This window comes from Lycium ferocissimum, unplaced genomic scaffold (genome assembly GCF_029784015.1).
Source record: "Lycium ferocissimum isolate CSIRO_LF1 unplaced genomic scaffold, AGI_CSIRO_Lferr_CH_V1 ctg9873, whole genome shotgun sequence".
Taxonomy (NCBI): domain Eukaryota; kingdom Viridiplantae; phylum Streptophyta; class Magnoliopsida; order Solanales; family Solanaceae; genus Lycium; species Lycium ferocissimum.
The window spans coordinates 36,551-48,301 of NW_026727925.1; the positions used below are offsets into that span (position 1 = coordinate 36,551).

At 36.1% G+C, this 11,751-nt stretch overlaps 1 pseudogene; it reads right to left on the reverse strand.

The window, feature by feature from the left end:
• Window positions 1-2,146: 2,146 nt before the first annotated feature.
• Window positions 2,147-2,700, reverse strand: LOC132046216 (floral homeotic protein APETALA 2-like; annotated as a pseudogene).
• Between the last annotated feature and the right edge of the window lie 9,051 nt (window positions 2,701-11,751).

Sequence of the window (11,751 nt, forward strand, 5' to 3'; positions counted from 1 at the left end):
CCGTGATCGAAACGGCCGCATCCTCCGGTTCGAGCATTCGTGGCCGTTGACCCGGATGGCCGTTGGTCCGAATAACCGGTGAATAGGAACTACGCGCCAGTGACGTGCTGTCACAGTCAGTTACCTGCCAAACGTGTGTCAGACGGCGCAGTCAGTCCAATCCCACAAAATCCGTGCAGATCTGTCCTTGCTACTATTATTTTATTGATTCCTAATTGTATGAGACTTAAGAAGCATACACTATAAATAGGGCACATCCCCATCCCTTGAAGGGTTGGCTCCTTTTATCTTTCAAGAACACATGTAATAGAAGAATCATATATACAATCTCTCTCTCATTTATTCGGCCAAGGCCACTTCTCTTTATTATTATTGCCTTCCCCCCCAATGAGTATCCCATCTTGTTCATAAACGCTTACATCCTTGGCTGTTTGTTGAAGAGCCCTCAAATCTTTATTTTCTTTATCTAACATATATCAAGAACAAAGCACATATCTTATACCCGCTTATAAATTCAATTGATTATCCGAATCTGGGGTAAACAAGCTTTCCCTTTTTAATTACCAATTGAGACCATCCCACCAGATTGGATCTTCTTTTTGGACTAATCCAACTAATTTTCTTCTTCCAAATAGCATCAATTTCTCTACTGATTGGAAAAAGATGCATTTGTCTACGTGGCTTCGATTAGATTCACCGCCTTCAAATTAAAAAAAAAAAAAAAAATCTACCTAGCCAACGGCGTGCATAGTCATAGATGAGGGTCCCTCAACCTCAGAAGCATTGCCCTTTTTCCATGCAGGAAATTTTTAAGAAGTCTCTATTTTCTGAGTGGAGATAAATTAAAGAGGACTTCCTACATCATTACTTTATTTATGAAGGGATCAAAAAATTGAATTAACTTAAAAAGTATTGAAATTCAAACTGATTAATCATTCGTTCGGCCAAACTTTCAAAATATATTTATTTTGATAAGTGTTATTCCAAAACTACGTTTGGAGATAGCAATTTGTGTTTGTCTCATGAATTGCATTGAGAAAGTATTTTATTGAAATTAAAAATGAGAACACGGAGAGGGAAAATCGAAGAGGAAGAAAGTGACGCGGAAAGAAGAAAGTGAAGTTACGTTGAGGAAGTATTTTGTTGAAATTAAAATGAGGGACCTACTGCTTTATGCCTCTTCCATAATAAAATTTTCCTCAAAGGACAAATACGAAATCTATAAATACCCCCTCGCTTAACCCATAAATACTCCCCTCGCTTAGCTTAATTAGATTATCAAAGAAACAACAACAACAACAACAATTCAGTGAAATTCTCATCCAAAAAAGGAAAAAAAAAAAAAAAAAAAAACAAAGATCATCAAACAAGACACAAACAGGTATATTCTTTTCTGCTCAGTCCTTTTTCATTATTTTTCCTCTTTTCTCGTGAGTTTGAGTGAAGAACTTTGCTATTTTATTCTTTTTTTTTTCTTTCTTTTGGTACGTAATTCATTTAAAAATCTCTATGTTAAAAGATAGTACTGCATACATCCTAGTAAAAGTTGGGACAGCCCATTGTTTTTGGAATATAAACAACAAAAATGAGAAGATTTTTAAGAATCATACTCTACAGAAAGCAGATAATGTAACACAGATAGACGAGAAGTTATTGAGAGAGCAGGAGTGTTCAGCAATTCAAAGTGGGCTCAGAAGTGCAGACTTTTCATACAAAGAATATGTAACTAGACATAGATTCAGTTTTGTTTTTCTTCTTTCATACTCAGCTGGCTGTTTGTGGTTGGTAGCTATGTTGTTTTTCTGAGGCCTCTTGGTGAAAGTGCTCTTTTTGTGTGAGAAACTTTGGTTTGTAGGTATGGTAATGTTCACATATGTTACCAAAAGAAGCGAACACGCCCATTGTAATCTCATAAATGGAATCTGGAAAGAGTAGGATATACGCAGACATTTGAAATATGGAAAAAGGCCAAATATACCCCTGAACTATTGAAAAAAGGCTAAATATATCCCTCATTATACTTTAGGGTCAAATATATCCCTACCGTTATACTTTGAGCACAAATATACCCTTTATTTTAACGGAAGACATGTGTCATCATATTATTAGCCTATTTTAACTATTTTCAAATTAATTAAAAATTGAGGCATGCTTCGCCGCCGCCAGTCAAAAACATATTCACCACCACCCCTCCATCCTCCTCCGCCGCCACCTTCCCTTCACCATCACTTCAAATTCACCACCAGCCTCACTGCACAATTCATCAACAGCCTGTTCTTCATCGCCGTTACCATGACACACCATTGAAAACTCGAAAATTTTGCTAGGAGTACTTCATTTTTTCTCCCTTTTTTCTCCATCTTTCTCTTCAAAAATGTTATCATCAATAGCTACTGCTGATGAACTTGAATTTGAAACGGATCCGACCCGTTTACCTTTCTCATCATCACCTTCAATCTCTATAGGAGAAGAACAACCTTCTGATTCATCAATATCTCTTCGTTGATAAGGAGAATCATTTAGATCCCACATTTCTCTAAACTCCAATAAATCCAAATATCCCAAAACTATTAAATGGGAATTAAAACAGTTGTAAAATTTTGCAGATTTTTAATGGGTCAGCTCCTCTCATCAGTGGGGTGGGCCTGGGTGGGTGGGGTGAGGGCGGGGTAATGGGTATTTGCTACAAAAGGAAATAGCTATCTCTTGTTCTTTTGGGGTGGCGGCGGGGGTGAAAATGTTTTTGACTAGTGCCGGAGACGGTGGCGGAAAGTGGCTACGGCGGCATCATTGATAGAGCTTGCCTTAATTTTTAATTAATTTGAAAATAATTAAAATAGCCAATAATATGGTGGCACGTGTCCTCCGTTAAAATAAAGGATATATTTGTGTCTAAAGTATAACGGTAGGAGTATATTTGGCTTCAAAGTACAATAAGGGATATATTTAGCCCTTTCCAATAGTTCAGGGGTTATTTGGCCCTTTTCCGTTTGAAATATCTAGTTTACAAAATATGACTAAATGTATATTGATAAATAAGTTTGGACAAACTGTACATATTAATAAGTTCCCCTGTAAAATATTCATGGATCTGCGTCACTAGATCTGGTCCTAATATAAGCATTTTGTGCTGCAGGTTATAACTATATAGAGTACGTAGTTGAAAGCTCATCAGTAATGGATCTGACGGCTTTTCGGTTAGCATTCTCAGGCGCGTTAATTGGCTTGGTGCAGCTTCTGCCACAGGGCTCTCTGCATCCGATAACCATGAGTATCGCACTCTACTCTTTTATTTTATCCGGGTTTCTGGTACTACTTAACCTCAAATGCCCCAATTTTTATAAGCTTCTTGTTGAATTTGGTTCGGAGCTCTTCAGTTGGATTTCACTGGCGAGTATCACCTCGCTTTTGTTGCCAGCTAAGATCATGTGTCCCATCTTCCTTGCTGTGCCGGCGTGGAAAATACTTTGTTGGATCTTCTGGAAATTGGAGGAGCGTTTTGGTGATACTGGGTGTTGGAGGTTTGTAGTGCTTTTTAAGTTTGATATGAGGAGGATGATGACCAGGGTATTTCATCTGTGGGAAGTCGGACCCATACTTCCGCTGTGATATATGGTGTTTGAACCCTCAACCTCTAGCTGTGGAACAGAACTTTTATAAGTTTCTTTTGTATATAAGGCTTAAAGCAGAGGTACTTTCCCTGACAAAGGGGTATCTGTGGGTATTTCAAGTGTGTAATAATGATTCTGATAGTTGTCATCAGACCTTTTGTTGCTGTAAGTCCGACAGTGCGGCTATATACATTATATAAAAAAAAATCTCATGATGTCCTTGTGTTTTTCTGTTTTTTTAAGAAAGAAGAAAGAATACTAATATGAACATTCTCTGTTTCCGGTAAATAAACAAATCTATTACCAGTACAAAATATAAATATTATTTTCAGGAATTTCTAGATTTGGTGCTTCCATGAATATTTAAATTTGCTTTGGATTTTGTCTTTCTATTGAGAAGACAAGAAGGGCCCCTGCGCTCCCACACCGCCAAACCCACCCCGGCCCACTATAATGGGGATCCACTAGTAGCAGCTGACATATTATGGACCGATCATTTCGCAATTGGACAAAACAAGTACGTTGTAGTACCACTATGTTAATTTTATATCAACTTTCTTTACCTTTTCATTACAACTTTCTTTACCTTTTTTATGTTATAAAAATATTTCTAGTTTTACCAACAGGTGAATGTTTTACTTTCTTTTAATCTTTAACAACTGTACGGGAAATGATCTTTCTTTTGTAATAACATCAGGAGGAGCAGCATATAATGAGATAAATGTAGTTGTAATCCACTTCCAATTTCTACTCAAGAAATTAAAAAATAAGTTGGCGTCAAATGTTCTTTTTCAACTGAAGCATTTATTAAGTCTTACTTTATATTTAAACATATCACATAATATATTCCTAACCAACATTTCCTCTCTATTATTTTAAACTTTCAAAATTTTACTTCTTTAGTGAGATCACATATGCTTACAAATACAAAAAGTAAAACTTATTGAATAGTGTTGTATAGTATTGAAGATGAAGGTAACATTATCAGTCAAAATTGAATTAGCTTTATAATCATGTTTGATTAACTAGGAGCTAATCCTTTTAAGCATAAAGTATATATGAAGAATTAAATTAATTCTTAAGAAGTAATCCTTTTAAGCATAAATTACGTACGTCCCTTTGATATTTGCTAATTTTCATACCAAACTTGCTTTTTCATAAATAATTTTTTTGTTAAAAATTATCCAATTATATGACAAAGAAACTTTAATAATTTTGAAAATTTATGTTTAACCTGCAATTACATTAAATTAATTATGTAGTAAGCATATGTGACACAAATTATACTTATTTGATAAAAGTTACGTGTTAGTTTTATATTTTAAGTTTGAACCCAAATTTAGCACGGGCCTACTGCAATTAGTATAAAAAATAAATTGGAAAAACAAAACAAATGACTGCTTTTCCTCGTATTATTCCAAAACAAAGTCGACGTTATGTTGACTGTTTGTTCGGGAAATTAGAGGGAGAGATTTTTTACAACGGTTATGATCTGATATTTGGACAATTTCAGAAGGAAAATGACTGTTAACTAAAAAGCCTGAAGGCAATGGTGAAATAAAATGAAGAAATTGAAAGCATTCACATTTTTAGATTTATTACTCTCTTGACACACTCTTTGCAGTCAGATATTTTGTAAGCATACGAAATTTCTCATTCATCCTTTCAAACACAGCCAATTGCTTCCGGCTGATCCTGACTTACAATATCAATCACTATTATTTTAAAAGCATGAATATAAATATTGGTTGATCAAAATATTCTTAAAATATTAAATGACTTTTATGCCCTTTAAAATTACATTAATTTTTTAATCAAGAGGACAAAATTGTAATATTTATTTATTGTCATACTAATTCCAATAATATAATACTCATGGATGAAGGGTTTGAGTATACTTCTAATAATTCGTCCTTTTCTGTAAATGGGTTTGTATAATAATATATTTCTGTAAATGGGTTTGTGTAATAATATATTTTCAGGTTTCAATTATATAGATTTGTATAAATTGTGACTTAATAGCATGTGCCGGATACTCAAATTGATCACACGGACAATAATTAGAGGCGAATCTAAGATTTCTAGAACATGAGTGCATTACTAAAAAAAAAAGAGAAAAAAATGCATAAAGTGGGAGAAAAAAATGCATACAGTGGGAATTAATCCTTGTTATTATAAAAGCACGAATAATAATGTTGGTAGACCATAATATTCCTAAACATCTAAAATATTTATGATATTTAATGTGCGAAAACGGAAAAGGTATATTTCGTTAATTGGAGTTCAAGTCGGAGTAACATGCTTTGGTGTATTGATGCTTTATACTCCTATTGTAATTATGATTAGGAAACAAATTGGAATTCTAATAACTTTTCAGAACATCGCATTTAAAACATCAGTTGCCTTCTCTTTTCACCTCGACCAAAAGAGAAGAAAAACATACATAGTACTATAGTAGTGTCATATACCAGATCATTTTTATGACTAAGCAAAGGCACAACATATACAGATATACTACGTATTTACATTTTCTTAATATAATAATAAATGTGCTCTTTGATTTGTATATTTTTTCATAGTTGTGTAATTCAACTTTGTAACCCTTCAAAACCTTGTAATAATATTTACAACTTTGCCTAATAATTACAAAGTATAAAATAAATTGAATGGTACTTATATTTAATTCTTTGGCTAAACTATGTGTTTGATGACGTTGTAAAGAAGAAAATAACTCATAAGCATTTGATCTGAGAGTATTATGTGACTTTGTCTAATCACATAGAACCACAAGTACATGAATATTGCAAAGTTGTAAAATTCTGAAGCTATAATGTTAGGATTCATCGATGGTCTTAAGGTATTATTTTCATGTTCACTTTTACTACTTAAAAAGTAATTGCTTTTTCATTCTTGGAAAGAATAGTATTTCTTCGTGTCTAATTTATATGACAGTATTTAATTAGACACATAGTATAAGAAACAAAAAAAGACCTTGAAATTTATGGTCTAAAACCAGTCATAGATATTTGTGTGGCTATAAATCATTTTATTAAGAATAAAATAAAAAATTAAAGTTAAATGTCTTATAACTCATCAAATGAATGTATATAATTAATATAAATGATATTATTTAATATTTTTTTTAATATGATTGCGATCGTTTGGGAACAACGTGCAACTGCACGTTTATAGAAACTAGTATCTATAAAAGCACGAATATCTTAGAAATATTGATTGAACTTTTTGCCCTTTATTAAAAGACTCTGCAATAGACAAAATTATCATTTATAATTTTCTCAAATAATTATCTAATTATCTTTATATATATTTTATTTAATTTTATTTTGTGGAAAAAAAAAAAAAAAAAAAAAAACCATCATTATTTTTGGAGTCCTAACAAACGTTAACAAATTGCATCAATCCATTTAGATGAAGGAGTCGAATACTTCAATAAAATAAGCAACGACTTCACATTCATCATCATAAAAGACGGTGACAAACAGTTAGTTTTGTGATTGTATATAGACCAGTCAATCTTTTGAAGATTTTCTCCTCTATTCGTTTAAAAGGTACTTGAATCGTTCCTCAAATCACCTCCTTTCAATATATATTTAATTTTTTTTTGAGTTTTTTAGTTTGATTTTAGAATTGTTATTTGATAATTATTGTGTCTTGAAAATAAAGTGATTTAATCGTAACTTAGTATCCGAACAGTTTGTGATTTAATTATCTATTCATGATTGCAAAACGTTGGTAGATTTTATATTCCTAAATCCATCCTTTATGTATGTTTTGTGGAAGTGATATGTCAAGAACTATTATGGATAGCAAGAAGAAATAGTGCAGTAATTCCTTTAATTGATCTAATTTCTTTCATGTATTTTTTACTCTCAGACTCTGATGTTATATTATATATACTCTACTATATGTCACCTTATTTCTGGTGTTTCCGCCCCTGTGATTATGTATTTGTTAACATTACATCTAGAATACCTTGCCAGAGGATCTGTTTGTGATAATATGTCATGATTAATTCTATTGTTGCATTCCACACAATTTTTCGATAGCGAAACCAACTTGTGGTAGGTGATTTGTTGCCACAATACCTTTTTATTGGTTAGTCAGATTTCAGTCGGCTCAACACTTTATCTTTAAAACAGACATTAGTGGGTCCCCCTCATATGCATCCACATATGAGATATCTATAACTTATTAGTTTGAGCTTAAATATTATATTCCCCTCCTGAGTTTAAAAGCAAACACAATTACAAAACTATTTGAGAATTAAAATCTGACGAATTTGGGCCCCTAATTTCCATATGATGTTTTGGCAGAATAGTATTTATAAACTACCAATAAAATGAAAGAATATAATATAAACTCAGTGGCTTTGGAAGATCCAATGGTAAATATTACTACCAAATTGAAGATTAAAATTATATCAAACAGGAAAGATTAAAAAAAACATTATACATATCACCATTTTTTAACTATTAGAAAAGATTTAAGAGCATAATAGTGATCATGTTGGCCCCAGCATCGCAGAGGCATATCTTACTTGTACTCCTATCCGTTATTCTTTTTTCCTACCTCAACTTAAAGTAGAAAAAGAGAACAATTGATAGTTGAGATGTATTTTAAAAAATCGTTGGTGACAATTCAAATAGAAAACTCGTACACCTAATAATTTACAGATAAGAAATTCACGAAAAAGTATAATCTAGATAAATGCCACTAGGTCATCTATGATTTGCATCTGCAAGAATGAAGGACAGAAGATTGGAAAACTAAAAAGAAAGCCAGGGCGTCCGGTGGATGAAGTCTACTTTTGTAATGTGATGTGTTTTTGACCGCTGACTCATTAAGAAAGAGAAAGTTCTTAGTTCAACCATCAGTTTGGTGCACTTAAAATGCTTGAATGAGATGTTCTGTTATGAGTTGTTGTCTTCTGACATACGCGTTTATTTATTCTAGTGTGATGACCCACCACGTCATGATGCCACCTAGGCGCCACGTGGAACTATTTTTGCCATGTAGGAAGCTTGTGGATGCTTTATGGAAAGGAGCCACCTTACCTTATGTGAGAAGGTTTAGAGAAATATGGAGATTTCTCATGGAACCCTTTAACCTTATGGAATTGCATGGAAAGTTCTTGGAATAATCTAGTTGTGTAGAGATTTCAGAATAGGCTTATTTGTAAATATGTAGGGACTTGTACAATAATTATTATTTACATACTAGTCCCTAGGTGAGTAGTATAAATAGGAGGGTCATTCATTTGTAAACCATCAAGCAAAATCAATCAAGTCTTCTATAATAAAAAACTTCCTTCTAGCAAATTTCTCTTGTCTTTCTCAATTACTATTCCCTTAGCGATCTTGAGTATAGTAAACTAGGCTGACTTGGCATAGCAAGATCGTGAGCAAGTTGTGCAAGAACGTGAGCGAGTTGTCAAGTGCCGCACGTGCGCTTAGTTGAAGACTAAGGACGTGACAACGTGGTATCAGAGCGAAGGTTACGACTAAGGGAATGACAAACGACGGAGAAATCAACGCTGCTAAAACCCAAGCCAACGTCATCCAGGATGCTGCTGGCAAGAAAGGCCATAACAAAAAGAGGAATGTCGCCAACAAGAGCCAGGAGGTGCCGCCAGAGGTTGTGCCAAATGAAGGGCTTACATCCCAAGAACCATCTACTACTGAGGCGAGCGAGGATGACGTGGAGGTCATGTCCGAGGACGTCTCGCTCGGTAAAGAGTGGGTTATGAAGGTTAACGTGGGGGATGGACGCTATCCACATATTTCGCCAATGTTTGGGCAAGGTGGAGGGCACTGTTAGCATTTTTGAGGGGCATACTCTTGAAGAAATTAAAAGCATCCGAAGTGACTTAGAGGGGCGTATGCAGGCTGAGATTGAGGTAAAGCAAACCATTACTGCCTTCGAGTGCAAACTCATGGAGGCGCTGAGTACTATCAATGCCATGAAGGCAAAGATAGTGGCACTCGAAGAGCAGGTCAACGTTGGTGTGACCGAGGCAGCCAATAATGCTATCGTGATGAGGGAGGCTAAGATCGAGGCTCCTAAGCCACCAGTGTTCAAAGGGGTTCGTGATGCACAAGAGGTGGAGAACTTTCTTTGGCACTTGGAGAACTATTTCAAGCATGGAAAAGTAAGGGACGATGAGGCCAAGATCAATACCATTATGTTGTACCTAACAGAGACTGCCATGCTATGGTGGAGAAGAAAGGTCGCTGATACTGACAGAGGTCTATGCACAATCAACACGTGGGATTAGTTCAAGAATGAGTTTAAGCGACAGTTCTACCCAAATAATGTCTTGTACGAGGCAAGGCGCAAACTTAGAGAGTTGAAGCAGACAGGGAGCATCCGCGACTATGTCAAGGAGTTCACCACCCTTATGCTTCAAATTCCCAACCTCACTAGCGATGACTTGTTGTTTCACTTTATAGACGGGTTGTGAAATTGGGCTAAGCAGGAGTTGCAATGCCGTCAAGTCGCAGACATAGACCAAGCCATAGTGGAGGCCGAGTCTTTGATGGACTTCAGGCATGACAAGCACGGCAAAGGCCAAGGCAATGAGTCAAGGGGTAGCGATGCCAAAGATGGGGGAGACCGTGGCGAGAGCAAGGAGTCGCAACAACAATACTCCAAGACTCAAAATGCAAATAAGTTCGACGGCAAGAAGTCAGGTGGTCGTCAGGGCTATGCTGAAAAGAAGGCGCAGAACGAGAAGAAGGGATGCTACTTATGCGAAGGGCGCGGCTTCAAAAATTGCCCCGACCGAAGAGCATTAGCGCTACGGTACGTGCAAGTCACGAGCGAGACGCAAACACGAGTATGGGAATCGCACGATTGGGGGACGATTAGACTATGTGGATTGCCGCGAAGCAAGATAGTCAAACCAATGATAATAAAAACTAGTACGTGGATCTCACCATCAATAACAAGCCCGCTCGTGCACTGGTAGACACTGGGGCGACTCATAATTTTGTGACCGAGGACGCAGCGAAAAAGCTAGAGTTGAAGCTCACTTCAATTAATGCCCTCGTCAAGACCGTGAATGCTAAGCCAGAAAATACTCGTGGTGTAGCTATGGCGTTAGTGTCAAATTGGGCGATTGGAAAGGTACGACAAATTTTACCGCCACTACTATGGATATCTTTGACATTGTTTTGGGGCAAGAATTCTTTAGACATTGCCATGCGATGATCGATCCCTACCTCTAACGTCTCTTGGTCATGGAGCGAGAAGGCGCTTGCATGGTGCCTCCAGTGACTATGTCGCACGGACAGGGCCATGCACAACTTTCAGCTATGCAGCTTGTCAAGGGGCTCAAGAAAGAGGAGCCAACATTCATGGCAACCATTACAAGTTTGGAGGAAGATAATTTGCTCAAAGAAAATAAAAATGGTATTTCCAAAGAGCTACCTAAACGCTTGCCTCTTAGGCGTGAGCTGGATCACAAGATTGAGTTGGAGTATGAACCGGGAAAGGGTTAAGTCATGCACCGATTACCGTCACCGCCTCACACGATAGGGAGATTGAAGCTATCATTAACTACCAGGCCAGGCGGAAACAAGGGCAAGAAGCCACTGCCATTTTTCTCGTGCATTGGAAAGGGCAATCACCAGAAGAGGTCACATGTGAACGATACGAAGACTTGTGGCAATTTAAAAACAAAAGTCAAGAGTTTAAGCAGCAGCAGTGCGCCGTGGTCGTCGCAACATCAGGTGGGGGAGAGTGTGATGACCCGCCACGTCATGATGCCACCTAAGCACCACGTGGAACTATTTTTGCTATGTAGGAAGCTTATGTGGATGCTTACATGGAAAAGAGGCTAGATTATGTGAGAAGGTTCTAGAGAAATATGGAGATTTCTCATAGAATCCTTTAGAACCTTATGGAATTGCATGGAAAGTTCTTGGAATAATCTAGTTGTGTAGAGATTTCTAGAATAGGGGCTTATTTGTAAATATGTAGGGACTTGTACAATAATTATTTTTTATATACTAGTCCCTAGGTGAGTAGTATAAATAGGAGGGTCATTCATTTGTAAACCATCAAGCAAAATCAATCAAGTCTTCTACAATAAAAAGCTTCCTTCTAGCAAATTTCTCTC